The sequence below is a fragment of the Bubalus bubalis genome, chromosome 8, assembly GCF_019923935.1.
Source record: "Bubalus bubalis isolate 160015118507 breed Murrah chromosome 8, NDDB_SH_1, whole genome shotgun sequence".
NCBI lineage: Eukaryota > Metazoa > Chordata > Mammalia > Artiodactyla > Bovidae > Bubalus > Bubalus bubalis.
The window spans coordinates 80,070,683-80,088,715 of NC_059164.1; the positions used below are offsets into that span (position 1 = coordinate 80,070,683).

The following is an 18,033-nucleotide window of genomic DNA, read 5'->3' on the forward strand; positions in this document are numbered from 1 at the left end:
GGCAGAAGAAGAGGAACTAAAGCGGGCGAAAAAGGAGAGTGAAAAAGCTGGTGGGAAATTCAACATTCAAAAAAAAACTAAGATCATGGCATCTAGTCCCATCACTTCATGGCAAATAGAAGCCACTTTCCAAAAAGTGGAAATAGTGACAAATTTTATTTTCTTGAGCTCAAAAATCACTGTGGATAGTGACTTCAGCTGTGAAATTCAAAGATGCTTGCTCCTTGGAAGGAAAGTATGAGTAAAAGTCGCTCAGTTGTGTCCGACTCTTTGCGACCCCATGGACTGTATAGTCCATGGAATTCTCCAGGCCAGAATACTGGAGTGGGTAGCCTTTCCCTTCTCCAGGGGATCTTCCCAACCCAGGGATCGAACCCAGGTCTCCCGCATTGCAGGCAGATTCTTTACCAGCTGAGCCACAAGGGAAGCCCAAGAATACTGGAGTGGGTTGCCTATCCCTTCTCCAGTGATTCTTCCTGATTCAGGAATCGAATCAGGGTCTCCTGCATTGCAAGTGGATTTTTTACCAACTGAGCTATGAGGGAATCCCTTGGAAGGAAAGCTATGACAAATCTAGAGAGCATATTTAAAAGCAAAGACATCACTGTTGACAAAGGTCCATATAGTCAAAGCTACGGCTTTTCCTGGAAATTCCCAAGGACAGGGGAGCCTGGCAGGCTACCGTCCATAGTGTCACACAGAGCTGGACATGACTGAGAGACTAAGCATAGCATATGGTTTTTACAGCAGTCACATACTGATGTGAGAGTTGGATCATAAAGAAGACTGAGCACCAAAGAATTGATGCTTTCAAATTGTGGTGCTGGAGAACACTCTGGAGAGTCCTTTGGGCTGCAAGAAGATCAAACCAGTCAATCCTAAAGGAAACCAACCCTGAATATTCATTGGAAGGACTGATGCTGAAGCTAAAGCTCCAGTACCCTGGCCACATGATGTGAAGAGCCAACTCATTAGAAAAGCCCCTGATGCTGGGAAAGATTGACAGCAAAAGGAAAAAGGGGCAGCAGAGGATTCGATGGTTAGAAAGCATCATCAATTCAACAGACATGAGTTTGAGCAAACTCTGGGAGATAGTGAGGGACAAAGGAGCCTGGTGTGCTGCAGTCCATGGGGTCACAAAGAGTCAGACATGACTTAGTGACTGAACAATAACAACAACAACAAAGTTATAAAAACTCTTTCTAAAGAGATTGAACATAGAATCATAGAATTTTCTTACCCTCAAACAGTAGAAGTGATTCTTCAGCTAAATTTCAAAACAGATTTTTAAAAAGAGTATAAAATATATCAAAGAATATTTTCTGAATGCATAAAAATCAATAAAACTATCTCAGAGAGGATAAAATTCTGGATTTTTCATTTATTTTTTTTCTGTAGCTTTCATAGATAAGTTTTCAAAGAAGAATATTGATATTTAATTACTGTTCTAAAAAACTTATTACTTAGATTAGATGCAATACTATTAAATTTACATTTTGAGGCCAATAATTTGTGCAAAGTTAAAGAAGCTTCAGAGGCACGCTTTAAAAAGAATAAATACTTAAAGGAACAACTGAGGATGTAGAAAATTTTTAGATTATGCAAACATGATTCCCAGATTTGAATTTTATTGTTCAATGTACTATTAATCAATTTTTTTATGGTTGAATCACTTTCTACACTCTGGCTCTTCATTTAATACAGGCTTCATAATGATGCTCCTTGCATTTCATAACTATTAAACTATATTACTTCAGCACCTACAGTTATTTAGTAACTCACATTCTATTTTGAATTACCCCAAAACATTTTTGGAGTGGAAGGAAGGGTTTATCAGGAGGCTTAGTAGCCTATCATGAATTTTAAAAAGCAGAAATTGTTAAGCTTAACCAACCAAACTGCACTTAAAGACCACAGTTTTCTCATTTACTTGAGCAGATAGACTAATGACGTAGTATTGATTTAATTTCATTATAATTAAATTACATGTTTAAAATTCACATGTTAAACTTGTAGTTCTGAAAGCTTTACTGTTCTGGAACTTAACGCTGATACTATTGTTTGGATGACTTGATGGAATCAGTAGGTCACCTTAACATTAAAAAAAATTGTCAAATTTTAATATGAAATGTCTTTTAAAATCTCTTGCACGCTTACTTAAGATGAACTTTGGATAATTCAACACTACAGATTAAAAGTAATCTGAGGCCACCCACAAACACATAAATATACACACACACTCTCACATTCAGTTTGTGGTGCCACACTTAAGATATTTATTTTTTTCATGTTTTATTGGATCTCTTTAAGAATATAAGGAGGGAATTCCCTGGTGGTCCAATGGGTAGGGGTCCATACTTTCACAGCCAATGGTCCGGGTTCCATCCCTGGTCAGGGAACCAAGATTTGACAAGTCACATGGCACAGCCAACAAATTTTTAAAAAACAGTAAAGAATATAAGGAATCCTACAGGTTCCCTTCATCCATTCCTGATAAATTACATAGACCCATACACCTGGCTAAAGTCTAACATGGACCTCTCCTAAGGAGAGCAAGCCCTCAGTTAACCAATTTTCCCTTTAAAAAAAAGACATTTTTTCCATCTGTGGTTCCCAAAGGAACATAAGACATGGCTAAATTTTGTTTTAAGAGTTCTAAAATAAATTCTTTTATGCTTCTGCTGTTGTAAAGTTACTCTATGGCATTAAATCATTCAGTAGTGCTGGATCCTTATTACTGAACAAATTAAGCAATGATTTTGACCAATCTCATATAAAAATCCACACGAGGCCACCCTTCCAGTCTGACCCACTCCTTAGGCCTGTTCCCTCAGCTATTTGGTCTCTCCTCCCAGGCTTCTGGACAAGTGGGCATTCAGAAAGACTAAACTAAATACTGTTCCATGCTTGTGGTAGAAACACATTTTTAAAATATCTAATGTTCAAATAAATAAATAAAATATCTCATGTTCAATACAAACTATAAGCACATAAATGTAGGGGCGAATAGGGACTTCCCACCTGTTATAAGAGCAAGAACTATTACTATTATTAAAACATTTTTGAATAGTTACCTAAATAACATTGTTCACAACCACAATGTGATTCTAATTCAATACTTGTGTGTGCTTAACTGTTCAGTTGTATCCAACTCTTGGTGACCCCTGGCATGACCTTAGCCCACCAGGCTCCTCTGTCCATGGGGATTCTCCAGGCAAGAATACTGGAGTGGATTGCCATGTCATCCTCCAGGGGATCTTCCTGACCCAGGTCTCCCACATTGCAGGCGGATTCTTTACCGTATGGTCTGAGCCACCAGGGAAGCCCAAGAATACTGGAGTGGGTAGCCTATCCCTTCTCCAAGGGATCTTCCTGACCCAGGAATCGAACTAGGTCTCCCGTGTTGCAGGTGGATTCTTTACTAGCTGAACTACCAGGAAAGCCTAAATTCAATATTTGCTCACATTTTCTGACTGATCATATTTTATGACTAATTGTATTATTAAAACAAAAGTGGCCATTAAGAAACAAGTCCAATAACTCCTCTATGCAGTAGTGAGAAAAACACTAGATTTGCAGTTGGGAGAAATAACTCTGCTGCTTACTGCATGGCCATAAAGAAGATGTTTAAGCTCCCCAAGTCTGTTTCCTCATCTTTAAAACAGGCATGACACCACCCACCCAACAGAGTTCTTGTGAGGTTAAAATCAGATAGCTTACAATCTGGCTGCCACCCCACTTTTCAATACTTGTATCTCACCACTTTCTCAACATGAGTCTTATGTTCTGGTCACATCAAAGTCTTTGACGTTATATAATGGTGAAGAAAGCTGAGCACCGAAGAATTGATGCCTTTGAACTGTGGTGTTGGAGAAGACTCTTGAGAGTCCCTTGGACTGCAAGGAGATCCAACCAGTCCATTCTGAAGGAGATCAGCCCTGGGATTTCATTGGAAGGAATGATGCTGAAGCTGAAACTGCAGTACTTTGGCCACCTCATGCGAAGAGTTGACTCATTGGAAAAGACTCTGATGCTGGGAGGGATTGGGGGCAGGAGGAGAAGGGGACAACAGAGGATGAGATGGGTGGATGGCATCACTGACTCGATGGACGTGAGTCTGAGTAAACTCCAGAAGTTGGTGATGGACAGGGAGGCCTGGTGTGCTGCGATTCATGGGGTCGCAAAGAGTTGGACACGACTGAGCGACTGAACTGAACTGAACTGAATGGTGTCACATTCACCCATCCCCTTTGTTTTGAATGCCTTCTTTGTCTATTTGGATAAAACAGACTAACACTCAAGAAATCCTTCCCAGACTACCTCCAAGTGAAATCAGCTCCTTCTCTAGTCTCCAAGAACAACCTATACAAATCTTTATCCTAACAGTTACCTGTTTATTGATCCAATTGACTGACTACATTGTACCCTGCTTGAATTGCTAAACTATGCCTTCCATCTCATCATGTGTACCTAGCACATGTAACCCATGGTGGAAAAAAAAAAACACTGGATGCTGATTAAATGAATGCATGATATAATACAAAAGCACTGAACTTAAGCTATTTGTGATATAGTAGGAATTCAGTTTATGTTAGCTGAATTTGATATTTAAACCCTTAGAGATGATGGATCCCATGGTTCACCATGATATCACTTCATTTTTGTGATTTAAACTTCTGAACAAAAATCACTAGTGGTTCTAAGATATATTTTATAAAGAAAATGAAAAACATCATCAAATGAATCCTGCATATGGTTAGCACACTCTGTTAAGAATATTTTGTCTTGTTTGTATTAAGTTAGCATCAAGGACTTTCAGCTTACAAACCTATGAAACAGGCAAATTGATATATAAGAGTTCAATATACCACAAAGTTAAATTGTAAGCATGCTTTTCTCAAGTTTCAGTGTGGTCACTGAATTCGATTGCTTAGCAGTAGTGTTTGAAGGGTTATATATACTTCCTGCTTTGGTCAGCTTGATTCTTTATTAAAACAATTGTATCTTCATGCCAAAAAATATATACTATATTTCGAACACCAATAAAGGCATAGGAAGAAAACTGATTCCAAATAGTCATCTTCTGCAGCTAAAAGTTACAGAACTACTCCCAACTTGCTATGCTATAATTAGAACTGTTCAAAAGGAATGAAATATAGTAAGAAAGCAAGAAACAAATAAACCTTTAGAGTGAATCACAGTACTTCGAGGCATAAACAAATATATCATTGAGGTTCTTGAATTAAGGAAACAGTTGACCAAAGAGGCAGACTACAGGCAGATGATTATGTGGGCAGAAATATGCAGGATAGGATTTAAAGGAGAGAAATTGAAGTCAGGTGAGCAATTAGGTTAAAAATCTCCAGACACTAGAACTCTAGGGGCATGTGGTCCACGCTGAAGCTGAACAAACTGTGTATATTTTGCCCCATTTCTAGTTGGAAAACCCAACTTCTCATGTACTTTAGAACACAGAATGATTATTTTAATTAATACTTTCTGTAGTAGGGATGAAATTTACATTCTTCAACTCACTTTGCTTTCTATCTCTGATTATATTTTCTTTATAAGCCTCATTTTTACTGATGGCAAAACAAACAAAAGGTTTTTTTTGAATAACTTGACAAAAGAAAAACTTTCTTTTTCCTCTTCCTTCTTCCCAAGATGGTATTGTCTGTATGAAGAGGAGCAACCAGTTCTTTGTGGCTTCTGTTGAGATGTCCTGCATGCTGCCTAGCCCACGGGGATTGTCTGCTATTGACACGGTTTCTCTGGCCACTACTGTGGTGTCAGTTTGGCACCCACTGTTGATGACCATGGCGTTTGCCATTGTGCCTGGTGGTGAGGTCTCCACATTCTGCATTGTGCTTTTTGGTCCACTGATCCTCCTGGAAGTGGGATAATGGAGCAGGAACAGGGACGAAGAAGCCTTCAGTTTTCTCTCTGCTGCACTAAGCAGATGCAGGACTCCACCCCACATACCTTCAGCCCTTCCTATCAGCCATTGATCCTCTACCATTCCAACATCGTGTTGCACATAAGCTAAGACTGATTGTGCCTATTATATGCCAGAAACTGTTCTAAGGGCCTTATGTGTATTATTTCATCTCTTTCAAGGTAAGTATACTAATTATATTATTTTACAAATTAAGAAATTGATGCATAAAAGGCTTCATAGTTTTCTCAACTTTGCTAAATGAATAAATACTCACCTCTAGTCTTTACATCTAACCACTATTCTGTGCTGCTTCACAGGTCAAGACGGTATTGAATTTAAGATGTAAAACTGAAAGAACTAGGCACAACAGACTCTGCTCTTTTTGCAAGGGTAAAAGAAGGGACTGAGATTCCATATTTAGAGTTGCCATGCAAAATAACCCCTGAACCATATGTTTCAAATGACCCAATCATTGGCTCTTTCATTCCTGATCATTTGACATTTTTAAGCATGAATCATCTAATGAAAAAATTACAGGGCTTTCTTTTGAACACATTGTTTATTTGTCACCAAGAGATCTCAGATATACTTTAAACAAATTCCTGCTATAAAGGAAAGACTACATACCCTCATGAATGGCATAATCCAAAAAAAGAAATTATTTAAAACAGCTCTAACACCTTTTCTAAATTTCCTACATTGTGAAATGACAGCAGTGTCTCCCTTTCAACACTGCCTTCTAGTCAATGTAAAAAGAAATAAACCATCCCCACATGCTCATATTTGGTGTTTACTTTTCCATCAGTCATCTAAAATGGGACGCAGGAAAAGGGATGTGTCTGTCTCTGTTAGAGAGAGGAGAAAAGTGAAGGGAAGAAAATCTAACGAAACAAGAGAGTTGCCAGATTTGGAACTGATTGAAAGAGTTTTGTGTCACCAAACATTTTTCAAAGACCTATCAATCTGCAACTCTTTTTATAAACCAACCTGTAATGACTGGTGTTTCCACACATTTTCTTCACACACAGTTGCTTCTGCATTTGGCAGTGCCTTTGATTTGAAAAGAATTTCAAACTTTAGATGATCACACAGAACCTTTTTGGCATCATGGAAAAGAATATTTAGATCATAAAGACTTAAAAGAATGTAAGCTAGAGTTCCAAGTAGTTTAAACTTTCATTACAGAAATGCTGAAAGCCACATTGCTGGGCTTACAAGTATGTTTATAAGTGATGCCATTTGTAACTCTGACTAATTAAATGAGAATTAAAAGGGATGAGAAAAAAAGCACAGATTAAAATTAATATTAAATGAAAAAAATAAATTCTACAGTATTTCACATACCAAGACAGACCGAACATCCTCAGCATGTTCTTATTCACATCTTCTGGCATCAAGGGAAAAACCACCTTGGAAAAACCAACAAATCCTTAAAATAACAGAAAAGTGCCAGCACTAACAGTTGTATACTTAGTAATCCCTGGGAAAATTCAAAGTAAGTGGAGTAATGAAATTTGTCACCTGCTGACTGGTTTCTGCTGCTCAGAAAACAAAAAGCACAGCAGACTGGAGTTCAGGATGTACAGCCAGAAGAGTATGGAATTTCTAACTGCAAAGAAACTGACTCCATTACAAATCCACACCTCATTCCCTATTCCAGCCCCCAAAACCACTGGTTCTCAAAAATTCGGTCCCCAACCAGCACCATCAACATCATCTGGGAACATGTCAGGCCCCACCTTAGATGAACCAAATCAAAAACTCTGGGGAGGAGGCCCAGTAACCTGTGTTTTAATAAACTGTGGCGATTATCTTAAAGTACACTGAAGTTTGAGACCACTGCCTTAAACATCACAACTTGATCAGTAAAAAGGAGAGATGCCCTTCTTTGGTCTGCGACTCCTAAGAGTAAAAAAAAAAAAAAAAGAATAATTATTGGGAGCTTACTATGAGCAAAGTACTCTTCATGACACATTACTTGTATTTACTCACTTAATCTTTATGCAACCCTGTAATTACTATGCCCATGCAACTCATTAGATAGACAGGCACAGTGAAACTAAGCTACTGAGAAAAGACAGAGCCATTATGAGAAGAATGAATTTCTTGAATGTACATTCACCAACAGCAACAGAAGTATAAACACTAGGAGGCCTGAAAAGAAAATTTTTATGTACCTTTAAAGCAACTTTTACTGGTAACAATCTTCATAAAATTTTGCAATTTCTCTTGATAGATGAACAGGTCGAGGTCTAATTTTTTCATGAATCAACTTCTTGAAATGATTCCAGTCTGATATCCTTCATTATGGTCCAGAATGGGAACTGGACTGAGTCCAGCTAGCCAGATGCACTGAATAGTTTGGTCACAAGTAAGACGGAAGATATTGCAACCAGATTGTCCTCAGGTCTGACCAGCACAAAGTTCAAACACCATCGTTTACATCCCTCCTCTCATCCTCTCAGCCTTATCTAATCAATGGATATTCTCAGCTTCAATGGACAGGAAATATATAAAGGAGCTCAAGATATAAAACACAATTGTGTCTAAGTGTTCAAATGACAGCTAAAGTCAGGAAGTAAACAGCTGCCTCTTTTTTATTTCTTTATTTACTTCTATATTACCTCTTCCAGCAACCCAGGCTTGAAACTTTGCATGTCGCCTTTGAGCACTCCTCTTTCTTCACTGTCTCATCCAAGAAATTACTAAAACGTAACGTTATTTTGTTCAGACTCTTCTATATGTCACTGTCTTTCCATTCTAGCTTCCCCAACTTTATCTCAGATCCTTATCATCTCATCCTAGATTACCACAATGTTCTCATAATCTTTCTCCCTTATATTTATTATGGAGACCACTGTCAAATAAAGCTGCTTTTATCATGATGCTTCCTTGCTCAGAACCCATCAGAAATACTCCACTGCTAACAGGATAAAGTCTAAACTCCTTAAACATAAACATAAACATCTTCACAGCCTGACTCCAGCTTTATCTCCAACTGTTTCCTTATGTGAATCCTAAACTCAAATCACAGTTGTATGGTCCCTGTCTCTAAAATACGTCATGAGTATTCCAGCAACTCTTCTCCAGCCCCTGCTTTGGACAAAAGATAAAAGATGGAAAATGCCAAAGTGAAAACAGGCATTAAAGCAGAGAATATAGCCTATTTACTAGGCAGGATTTAATTTAGATCAATGCTTTCAATTTGATTATTCTGTTATATGATATTTAGAAATACTAGGAGAAAATGCATGTGTCTAAAACTTTAATATAAAAAATAAAACTTTAACATAGGTCTTTGGTTAATCTATATAATAGCATTTGGATTAAATATTAAGCAAGTGCTATTCCAGATGCCAAAGATAAACACCTTTATAAAGGAAGAGAACTTCAGATCCTGAGGCTCCTAGAAGCACTCGCCTTTCTCTCTCCATAAAACTGCTAGAGCCACAGATCCTAAGATTTGACCAAATTCACTGCTGAAGGAATAAAAATTCCTTTTGTCCTTGAGAAATAATTCTCCAACTACCAAAAACATTCAACTGAGTCCTTCAAATACAACTACTAAAACACTAACTAGAATCCCAAACATTTAAAGAAAACCAACAGAGTGATAAAAATGTTTCAAACAGAACTAATCTCTAAAAAATAAATCTCTTTAACAAGTGGTGCTGGGAAAACTGGTCAACCACTTGTAAAAGAATGCAACCAGAACACTTTCTAACACCATACACCAAAATAAACTCAAAATGGAATAAAGATCTAAACATTAAGACCAGAAACTATAAAACTCCTAGAGGAGATCATAGGCAAAACACCGTCCGACATAAATCACATCAGGATCCTCTATGACCCACCTCCCAGGATATTGGAAATAAAAGCAAAAATAAACAAATGGAATCTAATTAAAATTAAAAGCTTCCGCACAACAAAGGAAACTCTAAGCAAGGTGAAAAGACAGCCTTCAGAATGGGAGAAAATAATAGCAAATGAAGCAACTGACAAACAACTAATCTCAAAAATATACAAGCAACTCCTGCAGCTCAATTCCAGAAAAATAAACGACCCAATAAAAAAATGGGCCAAAGAGCTAAACAGACATTTCTCCAAAGAAGACATACAGATGGCTAACAAACACATGAAAAGATGCTCAACATCACTCATTATCAGAGAAATGCAAATCAAAACCACTATGAGGTACCATTTCACGCCGGTCAGAATGGCTGCAATTCAAAAGTCTACAAGCAATAAATGCTGGAGACGGTGTGGAAAAAAGGGAACCCTCTTACACTGTTGGTGGGAATGCAAACTAGTACAAGCCACTATGGAGAATAGTGTGGCGATTCCTTAAAAAACTGGAAATAGAACTGCCTTATGATCCAGCAATCCCACTGCTGGGCATACACACCGAGGAAACCAGAATTGAAAGAGACATGTGTACCCCAATGTTCATCGCAGCACTGTTTATAAAAGCCAGGACATGGAAGCTTCCTAGATGTCCATCAGCAGATGAATGGATAAAAAAGCTGTGGTACATATACACAATGCAGTATTACTCAGCCATTAAAAACAATACATTTGAATCAGTTCTAATGAGTTGGATGAAACTGGAGCCAATTATACAGAGTGAAGTAAGCCAGAAAGGAAAACACCAATACAGTATGCTGCTGCTAAGTCGCTTCAGTCGTGTCCGACTCTGTGCGACCCCATAGACGGCAGCCCACCAAGCTCCCCCGTCCCTGGGATTCTCCAGGCAAGAACACTGGAGTGGGTTGCCATTTCCTTCTCCAATCCAATACAGTATACTAACGCATATATATGGAATTTAGAAAGATGGTAACGATAACCCTGTATGTGAGACAGCAAAAGAGACACAAATGTATAGAACAGTCTTTTGGACTCTGTGGGAGGGAGAGGGTGGGATAATTTAGGAGAATGGTATTGAAACATGTATAATATCATATAAGAAACGAATCGCCAGTCCAGGTTCGATGTATGATACAGGATGCTCGGGGCTGGTACACTGGGATGACCCAGAGGGATGGTACAGGGAGGGAGGTGGGAGGTGGGGTTCAGGATTGGGAACACGTGTACATCCATGGCGGATTCATGTTGCTGTATGGCAAAACCAATACAATATTGTAAAGTAATTAGCCTCCAATTAAAATAAATAAATTTAAATTTAAAAAAATAATGAAGAAGGTGATACTGGTTTTTAAAAAAAAGAATTTCTGAAATAGAACTTTTAAAAGTACTATAATTACAAGCAATGACACTAAAGGAAACATTGCATTCTTAAAAAAAAAAAAAAAAAACTGTTCAGAAGCAGGAATATAAAGAAGAGGAAGAAAAGGATGAAAAGAAATAATGAGAATTTTTAGAAATTAAAAGCATTGTGACAGAAATAAAACAAATTGATAGATGAATAAATAGTAAGATAGATATGGATAGGGATAAAGATTCAATTAGTGATCTGGAATATCATAAGAATTCTTCCAGAGTATAGTAAAAAGGACAAAAAGTAGGTTTTAGCAAATACATTAAATATAAGAACAAGATATAAGGAATCAGCATATAGTGTAAGAAACAATATTAGCATTCTTCACCAACAATCTAATGTCCAGTGAAATATTTAGAAAATTATTAAAATTAATGAGTTTAGTAATCTAGATGGAGACAATATATAAAATCAGCAGCTATCTTATATGCTAGCACAAATTAGAAGATGAAACCCATAAAGATTCCATTCAGAATTCAAATACTCATATGATAACTAAAAGTAATGATAAAGTAAATAAATAAAACATACATGTAGAGAAACTGTCAGTCTTACTAAGGAATATCAGTTCAGTTTAGTTCAGTCGCTCAGTCATGTCCGACTCTGCGACCCCATGAATCGCAGCACGCCAGGCCTCCCTGTCCATCACCAACTCCTGGAGTTTACCCAAACTCATGTCCATCGAGTCAGTGATGCCATCCAGCCATCTCATCCTCTGTCGTCCCCTTCTCCTCCTGCCCCCAATCCCTCCCAGCATCAGAGTCTTTTCCAATGAGTCAACTCTTCGCATGAGGTGGCCAAAGTACTGGAGTTTTAGCTTTAGCATCATTCCCTCCAAAGAAATCCCAGGGCTGATCTCCTTCAGAATGGACTGGTTGAATTTCCTTGCAGTCCAAGGGACTCTCAAGAGTCTTCTCCAACACCACAGTTCAAAAGCATCAAATCTTCGGCGCTCAGCTTTCTTCACAGTCCAACTTTCACATCCATACATGACCAGTGGAAAAACCATAGCCTTGACTAGACAGACCTTTGTTGGCAAAGTAATGTCTCTGCTTTTGAATATGCTATCTAGGTTGGTCATAACTTTTCTTCCAAGGAGTAAGCGTCTTTTAATTTCATGGCTCTGGTCACCATCTGCAGTGATTTTGGAGCCCCGAAAAATAAAGTCTGACACTGTTTCCACTGTTTCCCCATCTATTTGCCATGAAGTGATGGGACCAGATGCCATGATCTTCGTTTTCTGAATGTTGAGCTTTAAGCCAACTTTTTCACTCTCCACTTTCACTTTCATCAAGAGGCTTTTGAGTTCCTCTTCACTTTCTGCCAGAAGGGTGGTGTCATCTGCATATCTGAGATAATTGCTATTTCTCCCGGCAATCTTGATTCCAGCTTGTGTTTCTTCCAGCCCAGCGTTTCTCATGATGTACTCTGCATATAAGTTAAATAAGCAGGGTGACAATATACAGCCTTGACGTACTCCTTTTCCTATTATATGCCTAAAAGGAATATAATAAGGCTTAAATCTGAGAGAAACACTATGCTGCACCATGCTGCTGGATGGAAAGATTTAATATTGTAAAAGTGTAAATTTGTCCCCAAATTAACCTATAAATTAAAGAAAGTATCTCATGTCATTCTAAATTGTACATAAACTAGATCGGGACGAGAAAGAACATTTTTTAAAAAGAAAAATTGACCTAAATACTATGCAAGTATGGTAATTAAAAGCCAGCAAGAAACTAATCCAGATATGTATATGCTGAACAGTAAACAGAATTAAAAACCCAGAAAAATATCCATGTCTATGCGAAATTTGTCATAATAAGGGTAATATTTCAAACCAGCAGGGAAAGGAAGACTACAACTATAAATGGCACTGGGATATTTGGTTTTTCACTTGAATGAAAAACAAAACAAAAAAACTAAGTTATATTTTGATCTCACAATGTAGACAAAAATTCTTAATGTAATAAAGAGCTAGAGATGAAGCTATAAAAATGTCAAAGAAAAAACAAATATGACTATTTTAATAACTTTGAGATGAAAGATCTTCTTAAACAAAGACAAGAAAAAATTGACTTATATGACTACATTAAAAACCAAAATGTTCTGTTTGCCAATCAACAAAAAAAAGTATAAAGTTATAAGGCAAGCAACACTAGTGGAAAATTTTACTGTTTATAAATAGAAAATGGGTTAAAATCCATAATGAAGTCAAGAGAAATGAAAGTTGTTCAGTAAGTCATTCAGTCATGTCTGACTCTTTGTGATCCCATGGACTATACGGTCCATGGAATTCTCTAGGCCAGAAAACTGGAGTGGGTAGCTGTTCCCTTCTCCAGGGAATCTTCCCACCCTGGGATCAAACCCGTCTCCCGCATTGTAGGCAGATTCGTTACCAACTGACCACCAGAGAAGACCAAGAATACTGGAATGGGTAGCCTATCCCTTCTCCAAGGGATCTTCCTGACCCAGGAATCCAACTGGGGTCTCCTCATTGCAGGTGGATTCTTTACCAGCTGAGCTATCAGGGAGGCCCTCAAATCCATAATATACAAGCATTAAAATTAAAATCCAATCAAAAAATAGGCAAAGATTTTAGCAGTTAAAACAAACACACATTAAATAATTCTCCTTCTTATTTTCACTCTAGAAAATGAAAGTGTTAGTGCCAGTGTTTATAAAATGCAAATGCCACCTCTTTTTGCCAAGCAGATTAGTGAAAGCTGCAAAGGCTGATAATATCTAGTACTGGTGATGCTAAGGGAAAACAAGTACTCACAATTCAGTTTTGATTGGTGTGTAAATAAGCACAGCCTTTTGAGAAACATTTTGGTGGTTCTACTAAAATTTAAATCAAGCTTATCAACTCAGCCAGAAATAATGCTTCAAAGAATTTATTCAAGAAATACCCAAGTAAGCCAAGATAAATATGAACATGTTCATTGTCTTACTATATGTTATCAGTCAAATATTTCAAGTCAGACAAATGCCATCTAAATAAATCTGCATTCCCATATCCCAATGTGCAATCTTTGAAAATAATAGATATTTAAATAATTAATAAACATTATAATAATATATAAGTAATAATTAATGATTATACAACAATTAAAAGCCATTCTCTAAAAATAAGAATTGCTGACCACAGCATTGCCTACAACTGCACAATACCTTTGGAGAAGGCAATGGCACCCCACTCCAGTACTCTTGCCTGGAAAAGCCCATGGAGAGGAGCCTGGTAGGCTGCAGACCATGGCATTGTGAAGAGTCCAACACGACTGAACGACTTCACTCTCACTTTTCACTTTCATGCATTGGAGAAGGAAATGGCAACCCACTCCAGTGTTCTTGCCTGGAGAATCCCAGGGACAGGGGAGCCTGGTGGGCCGCCGTCTATGGGGTCGCACAGAGTCGGACACGACTGAAGCGACTTAGCAGCAGCAGCAGCAGCAGCAGCAGCACAATACCCTTAGCCACTGCATAAATATTTACATGGAAAATTTTTGTCCCTACTTTTAGGTCCAAAATACAATGTACTGTGTCCACTGAGTCAATAATATTTGTTCTGTACTATGGCAACCCACTCCAGTACTCTTGCCTTGAAAATCCCATGGACGGAAGAGCTTGGTGCAGGCTACTATCCATGGGGTCGCAAAGAGTCGGGCACAACTGAGAGACTTCAAATAGGCCAGCACAGCAGGCAGAATAATAACCCCTCAAAGATGCCCACTTCCTAATCCCTAGAACCTGTGAATGTGTTATTTCACACAGCAAAGGACTTTCCAAATGAAATAAGGTCAAGGAGATTAACCTGGATAATCTGGGTATGATCACAAGGGTCCTTATAAGAGAAAAAGGGAGGCAAGAATCAAAGTGATATAGTATGAGGAAACCCAGCTGGCCATTTCTGGCTTTAAAGATATAAGGAAGTCATGAGAAGTCTGGGCAGTTATAGAAACTGGAAAAAGGAAGGAAATGAATTCTCCTCTAGAGCCCCCAGCTGATTTTAGCCCAGTAAGACCTATTTCAGACTTCACACCTCCAGGATTATAAGAAAATATATTTGTATTATTTTAAGCCATTATGTGAAAATTTGTTTTAGCAATAATAGAAAACTAATACAACCAGACCCTGTATTAGGCTAAAAAAAAAATCTAAGATATCTTTTTGTCTTTGAAATCACAGTTCTTCCAGTGGAGGAAATAGACACAAATTATAATTCTTAAGATAGACATTAAATATCAAGGTGTAAGACTTTCTGCTTCCTTTAAATTATGTGAAATTTCATTATATCTGCTGATGGTCTCATATTAGAAATCTGTAGATGTTCCAGATGTCTGTGTGTTAAATAAAATTCATTTTGGAGGTTTGATATTATTGACTGAAAGAAATAAAAATCGCAACTTTGTTCTCAATATCTCAGTCATTGCTATTAGAACATTCTTCATGTCTTTCTGAATTCTATGGATAATGTTATAAATGACTTATTATTAAAAGAAGGATAAAAGGGACATATACTTTCAATATTTCATTGTCAGCATCACTTAACAGTTTGGCAGACATTAATTATGACACATTATTGAGTATTTATGCATAAAATGGTTTATGTAAAAGATTTTGAATCCTGAATTTTTCAGAAATTAACTGAAATGTTTGTGTCAGTTGAAGTTTCTTACTGGGATTTAATAAATAAACAACATGGGAATTTACTATGAAGGAAGAGAATTGCTGGCATTGTAGAGCCTTACAATAGTAGTGTGAATCCCTAGGCAGCAGAGACAGAAAATGACTTGTAAATATGCAAGTAAGAAGAATGTTGGTTTGTAATTTGGAGGTTATTCCTACACTGCCTATAGTAAAAGTGAAAGTGTTAGTTTCTCAGTCTTGTCTGACTCTAAGTGACCCCATGGACTGTCGTCCGCCAGGCTCCTCTGTCCATGGAATTCTACAGCAAGAATACTGGTGTGGGTAACCATTCCCTTCGCCAAGGGCTCTTCCTGACCCAGGGATCGAAGCCTGGTCTCCTGCATTGCAGGCAGATTCTTTACTGGCTGAGCTACCAGGAAAACCCACAATGCCTATATGTTGGCCTAAGTAATCAACCAAAGAGAGAATAGGACAACTGGTCTAGATATTCCCTTGATGGAAAATGTCAAATATTTATGAGATGTTTTGCTTCATGGTATATTTAATATATATACAAAGTTTTTTTCCAAGTTAAATTGTTTTTAGAAAACTTTTAGTATCAATCAGGGTGGAATTGGGGGACAGAAATCATACCATTTCTCTTTTCAGGGACAATCTAATTACCACAATTCTCCAATGAAGTTGTTAGCTGGGTAACTGAGGAGATAAAAAGGGAACTCAAAGGTGTTTCAAAGGTAGCAACTACAGGAAGCAGTTACTACTCCTAAGAGCAGGGGAAGCAATAGTTAGAGACAGTTAGAATTATCAAACTTAGAACCCGAGAGGAAGGGGCCCTGAAGCTAAAACTCAGATTTCTGAGAAATGTTGATGAAATACAGCTGGTTTACCTGAGACAAGACATTTTGATGTTAATTCCTCAAATGTTGGGAAAACTGCAAGCTTGATTCCGCTGCTGCCACATAAGAAGACCTGCCATTGTCACAGTGAAAGGAGTGGGGTGATGATCATGGGAGCCAGAAATGAACTGGAGTCCATGGGAAGAAAGCAGAGAAAAACATGAAAGAGAAACACTTTCCCTCCACTTCCTACCTTGCTGACTCCCTCTCATGTCTCCTCTCAGACTGAAAAAAGAAGTCAGGTGGCAAAGTAGAAATACGGTTTAGCATCCCAACCCCAGCCTCACCAAGTATAATATAGAAGGGAGGATATGCAGCTGAGAAACAACTTAATAATTTGTCTACCTGTTTGGCAGCTCCCATCCATGTGTACCCTTCCATAAACAACAACAACAACAACACAACTCAGTGTTTCCACTTAACAAGCTGCAACTCTTCTTAGTGCAAATAAAGACATCGTCTCACCAAACGGTAGAGACAAAAATCTCCAAAGTCATGGTATGCATCCCTGTGCTGCATTATTTCCCAAATTTAGTCAGTCCCATTGAATTTTCTGTTACCTAGCAGTAAACGGAAAATAATCTATCAGAAGCTGTAAATTAAGAAAGAGGAGATATAAGAAAGTTAACATATACAAATATATATGTATATTCATACAAACATGAACAACAAGAGGAAAAAATATATAGCTGCTACAGTCTTTATGTGACTGGTCACAAGCCTGTCACTGATGGATCTAACTTCCTTCTGTCACTATCTATTGGACCTGGGACTACTAAGAGACTCCCAAAAGAATGCCCCGAATTTCAGACATGGTTTTCCTGCCCCCATTACGTAGTTATTATTTAGTCGCTAAGTCGTGTCTGACTCTTTTGTGACCCTCTGGACTGTAGCCCTCCAGGCTCCTCTGTCCATGAGATTTCCCAGGCAAGAATAATGGAGGGGGTTGACATTTCTTTCTTCCAGGGATCTTCCAGAGTCAAGGATCAAACCAGTGTCTCCTAGGTCTCCTGCATTGGCAGATGGATTCTTTACCATTGAGCCACCAGGGGAGCCTGTTGTGTAATATTAACCCTATTTTCCCTTGGTAATCAGGGTCAATTACCAGCCAGCAGTAACAGCCTTGGTTCAGTGAAGCCTGTTGTTTCAGTGGCATTCAGAGAATCCCCATATAGTCAAGTGGCAGTCTCATCTTCCAGTCAATGAATTATTATGCATCACCTGGTAGAGGTATTCTTTCCTTAGGAAACAAGACCACCAAACTAGCAGAG

The 18,033-nt window shown here is 38.0% G+C and overlaps 1 protein-coding gene and 1 long non-coding RNA gene across 9 annotated transcripts in view; both read right to left on the bottom strand.

Annotated features, from left to right (window-relative positions):
* Window positions 1–18,033, bottom strand: part of SUGCT (succinyl-CoA:glutarate-CoA transferase) — a 763,763-nt gene that overhangs the window by 374,777 nt on the left and 370,953 nt on the right. The gene's annotated exons all lie outside the window — the stretch shown is intronic.
* LOC123334773 lies at window positions 1,096–9,632 on the bottom strand. Of its 2 annotated transcripts, XR_006552897.2 has the most exons (4): window positions 8,116–9,632; window positions 7,283–7,840; window positions 6,926–6,988; window positions 1,096–2,387 (listed from the first exon to the last, which is right to left on the bottom strand). It is a non-coding gene; the product is annotated as an uncharacterized LOC123334773 (long non-coding RNA). The 2 variants fall into 2 exon arrangements; XR_006552896.2 differs by having other exon boundaries at window positions 6,926–7,840.